The following is a 5,596-nucleotide window of genomic DNA, read 5'->3' on the forward strand; positions in this document are numbered from 1 at the left end:
GAGTTATTTTCCGTTTTATTCTGTTGTTATTGAGATTCTTATTCACATCGTGGTTGAGCTGTGGGCTTTGTGTTGTGTGATATCGGTATTGTTGTTTTGGAAAGGTTGTGGCCTATGGGCACTTATGGTACGAATTGATGTGTCGTGTTGTTGGGATGTTAGCACATGTGTGTGTGGATTGGTTATTGCAATGCAGAGCATAAGGGTGTCATCTCACTCTTGTTGATTATGTAGAGTGATACGGGTGGCTATTATGCAGAGTGATACATGTGGCTATTGTGATGTATTGTCTGAGCGGAGCAATAAGAGTGACTATTATGATATTATCAATGCGGAGAGACAAGGGTGGCTATGTCAGAGATGATATGTAACAGCCTAGGGGCATAATGTTGATGATATTCGTGTGATGGTGTGATTTTTCTTGTGTATGTCATGCACCTTACGTGACTTGTTGTGTTGTTTTTAATGAACTCCTCGATGTCTTTGATATTACTTGTTGACTTGGACCGTAATATACACTCGCACAAGCATACACCGTAGCATGTTGTGTACACCAGTTCAGGAGTATGAAACTCGACGTTCATTGATCATGCACATGTACTTGTATCATCTGCCTCCACTGTGATATTGGGCATGTGACCATGCCGGGCGAATTGTGATAGTGAGCTTGTGACTACACCGAGCGGATTGTGATAGTGAGTCTGTGACCACGTCGGGAGGATTGTGATAGTGAGCATGTGACTATGCCGGGCAGATTGAGATATTGGCATGTGAGTTGTCCATGCGGTTAATAATAATGTGGGCACGAGGGGCCATGAGTACATGATTTATGATTTGGGACTTGTGACTTGTGATTTAGAGACGAGGTATCTCAGAGTAATTTTATTGTGAAACTTGTGCTAGAACGACTTGATTATTCGGTTGTCACTTGTTTACCTTATTTGGTTTTATTGGTACTTTAACAGTGTTCTGATTACTTTGTTGTTTTTATCACATGTTTATTCCTTGTTGCCATTTACGGATTCTTGCTTCCATTATTAGCTTTATACTTATATACTGCACATGTTATTATGATTCGTAGGTGTGTTTACTGTACCTCGTCACTACTTCACCGAGGTTAGTCTTGATACTTACTAGGTACCGACCGAGGTATACTCATACTACACTTCTACATATTTTTATGCAGATCCAGGTATCGGAGATATCAGACTCAGACAGAGTTAGCTTCTTGATCGCAAGGATTCAAGGTAGAGCTGTTTTGTCGTCACAGTCCCTTGAAGTCCTTTTCCTTTTGATTGTTCTGTTAACTCGTTATTCAAACAACATTGTATTTTGTTTTTGAGATATTTCTTTGTATTCAGCCAGAGTTCGTAACTCTGTATTTCCTAGTCTTGGGAGGATTGTTGTGATTATTTCCACGTAGGCTTGTGCCACATTTATTTCGGTATTTATATTAAACTCTGTTTTAAATCATTATGCTTAACTGGTTTAACTGTTGTACGTAATCGGCTTACCTAGTCATGAAGACTAGGTGCCATCACGACGCCTAAGGTGGGATTTTGGATCGTGACAAGTTGGTATCAGAGCTCTAAGCTCATAGGTTTTATGAATCACGAGCAAGTTTAGTAGAGTCTTTCGGATCGATACAGAGACTTCTGTGCTTATCTTCGAGAGGCTACAGAACTATAAGGAAAATTCCACTTTTTTCATTCTTATCGTGTGGATTCATTGCTTTCGGAGTTTGAGCCTTTGTATTTCTATTCTCTTACAGATGGATAGGACACGCACTACCAGATCATCTAAGCAGACACCTGCGCCCTATGCTAGAGCCGCGAGAGGCCGGGGCCGAGTTAGGGGTAGATGAGGGGCATGTGCCGCAGCTAGAGCACCTTCCAGAGCAGCACCTGAGGAGCCACCAGTAGCTCCGGTTGGGGGACAGGCATCGGAGGCACCTGTTGCTACCCATCAACTTCAGGAGACTTTAGCACAGTTCCTAAGCATGTTTGATACATTGGCTCGAGCGCGATTGATCCCAGTTGCACCAGCTACTTCGCAGATTTGGGGAGGAGCTTAGACTCTCGCCACCCATACTCTAGAGCAACGGGCTCATATTGGTCAGGATCCGGGTGTGATGCCAGTACAACCTATTATTCCGGTTCAACCTAAGGTCAGGCCAGGTGCATCAGAGGAGGAGCAGAAGAGGCTTGAGAGGTTCAAGAAGTATAATCCACCTACTTTTAGTGGAACCGCTACCGAGGATGCGCATGGTTTTCTGGAGAAGTGTAACCGTATTCTCTGCACCATGGGTATTGTGGAGGTGAGCGAAGTTGCTTTTACTACATTTTAGCTGTTAGGAGCAGCGTATCAGTGGTGGCAGGCTTATGAGGAGGGTAGGCCAGCTGATGCAGCACCGCTCACTTGGACTCAGTTTTCAGAGATATTTTTGAAGGAGTTTATTCCCCAAACCTTTAGGGATGCGTGGCATATAGAGTTCAAGCATCTGCGCTAGGGCATTATGATAGTGTCGGAGTACGCCATCAGGTTCAAAAAGCTGTCCCGACATGCACCTACCTGGGTCCCTATAGTTAGAGAGCGAGTTCGCAGATTTATCAAGGGGCTTAGTTATTGTCTTAGATTCAGCATGGCTCGGAAGTTGGAGACTGATACTCCATTGCAACAAGTTGTGGAGATTGCTAGGAGGTTAGAGCGTATTCGAGGTGAGGAGAGGGAGGATAAGGAGGCCAAGAGGTCTCGAGTTCTAGAGGATTTACTGGATTCTACTCTTCAGCTATGACCCATCACGGCAGAGGCTCAGGCGGTCGACCAGTCCAGTCCGCACTTCAGACTGCTCGTGGTGCTCCAGCTAGTCAGGGACCTCAGGGTACTCATATGGGGCAGCAATCTTTTAGTGCACCACCTGCATGGGGTTCCTATAGCGGTTATCCCAGTTATCCAGCACAGACTCAGTACCAGCAACCTCACCCGCAGAGGGGTTGTTATGAGTGTGGCGATACTAGGCACATCATAAGGAATTGTCCCAGACTCAGGAGAGGTGGATTCCATCAGGGCACTCAGGCTATGGGCTCCATTCCATATGCTACTCCACATGCACAACCAGCTAGAGGTGGAGGACGAGCAGGTAGAGGGCGTCCTAGAGGTGGAGGACGAGCGGGTAGAGGGTATCCTAGAGGGGGAGGCCCGACCCGTTGATATGCTTTCCCTTGTAGGGTTGAGGCCATTGTACCAGATAGTGTTTCTACAGGTGTGGTTTCAGTTTGTCATAGAGGAGCATCAATATTATTTTGATCTGGTCTTATTTATCGGTGTGAGTCCTCCTATCTGCTTCATACATGGGTGAGTTTCGTGATTTTTGTACTCTGCTTATGTGTTTACCTCTGTTGAGAGATTCTATAATGGTAGTCCATGTCTATCGTTTCGGTTTGTTCACTATTAATAGTTATGTGACTAGAATGAACTTCTGTTACTCATTACAATAGGTTTTGATGTGATTTCTGGATGGTTTGGTTATGATTTATGATTTAGGAGCTCTACCGGTATGGGAAGTCCGTTACGTTTGTGATTTTATTTCGCAGAATTTAGTTAGTAGAATGTTTCAGGTGGTGTGATATGTATTCTACTTGTTATTCAGAGCTGAGGATGGGATCCTCATATTTTTGTATGGATTGATATGTTTGAACCGGGCTACGTGCCACGATAAAGTTATATTAGGATGAAATCCTTGTGATTAGTTCATATGTTTTGTTTCTCCCTTGTAGAATTGACTCGTAGTACGATACCGATTGGGAGTTGTACGTGTTGGACTTGTTTGATAGTTCTCTGATGTGTTTCTCTTTCCATATTCAGTCATATCCGAGTTATGCTTATTGGGTTTAGCTTGCGAGGTATGTGCCCAGGGGACGTTGGCGGTGACTTGTTGATTGGGTGAGTAGTTATGAGATATTCATGTTTCCTGCATCATTAGAAGTGTTGGAAAGGTTTGGGACATGGTTCTAGATGATATGAGGTTGTTTACCGATACTGGTTGGATTATGGACATCTATTGTGGTCAGAGTTATTGCTATAGGCATATGGGTGACATGTTGCACCGTGAGATTATATCATATGAGCGTGCATATGGCTTGTTGCAGCTGATTGAGGTTGATATAGGGTGTATGTGTGGGAATCGGGTCTTTGGGGGATGATCGAATGTTGAAAATTTGGTTCTAAGGCTTATCAGTATGGGTGCGGGGAATAATCTTTAGTTGGGATGGTGTTGTCGGGCCTATGTGGATTGGGGTGACGTGGAACCACCCATGAGTATGTGTATGGTGAGTCCATTCAGTGATTTGATGACTTCGGAACGGTTCTTAGCACATTCGAGGACGAACATTTATTTAAGAGAGGAAGAATGTAACGACCCGATCGGTCATTTTAAGCTTTAGCATTTAGTTCGGTGGTTTAAGGTCCCGAGAAGTTTCGTATTGTGTATTATGACTTGCGTGTATGGTCGGTTTTGATTTCCGGGCAATTTGGGATTGATTTGGAAGAATAATTCTTATTTTAAAAACTTAAGTGGTAAGAGTTGACTGGAGTTTGACTTTTGTGTAAGCTAATCCGGAAGGGTGTTTTGATGATTCCAATAGCTTTGTATGGTTATTTTGGACTTAGGCGTATGTCCGGATTTGGATTTAGAGGTCCGTAGGTTGGTTTGATGCTTTTTGGCGAAAGTTGGAAAGTTGAAGGTTTGAAAGGTTAAGAGGTTTGACTGGGAGTTGACTTTGTTGATATCAAGTTCGGACTGTGATTCCAGGAGTTGGTATAGCTCTATGGTTTCATTTGGGACTTGCATGCAAAATTTGAGGTCATTCCGGGTTGATTTGATATGATTTGGTGCGAGTTGTAGAAGTTAAATGTTTATTAGTTTGTTACGCTTGAATTGAGGTGCGATTCATAGTTTTGATGTTGTTTGATGTGACTTGAGGCCTCAACAAGGTCCGATTTGTGTAATGGGATTGGTTGGTATATTCGGACGGGGTCCTGGGAGCCTCGGGTGTGTTTCAGATGGGTTACGGGGCATATCATCATGTTTGGGAGTTGTTGGTTTTCTGATGTTTTGCAGTTCATCGCATTCGCGTGAGGACGAACTCAATCGCGAAGTGTATCTATAGTGGTAGAGGATTTACTCATCGCGTTCGCGAGTTGGTCATCTTCCCGGATCCTGGGGGAAGATGGTTCGTGGCCCCTTATGTCGCGATCGCATAGAGATAGAGCTGGAGGGGCACCAGGGGATTGGCCATCGCGTTCGCGTGAGTAGGGTCGCGTTCGCGTAGGTCAGTTGAGATGATGGGTCGCATTTGAGGGCTGCAGATCGCGTTCGCATATAGGTAATTTTGGCAGCTTATGTTTTGTGCTTTGCAGTCGTGAGGCATTTTCCGCGATCACGAAGAAGAATCCCTGGGCAGATTATATAGTACTCTATCTCGAAGGCTTTTGTTATTTTATCACTTTTTGAGTTAGAGAGCTCGGATTTGGGCGATTTTGGAGGGAATTTTCACGTTTTGTATTGGGGTAAGTATTCTTGACCCGGATTTGGTTA

The sequence above is a fragment of the Nicotiana tomentosiformis genome, chromosome 10, assembly GCF_000390325.3.
Source record: "Nicotiana tomentosiformis chromosome 10, ASM39032v3, whole genome shotgun sequence".
In the NCBI taxonomy this organism is placed as follows: Eukaryota; Viridiplantae; Streptophyta; class Magnoliopsida; order Solanales; family Solanaceae; genus Nicotiana; species Nicotiana tomentosiformis.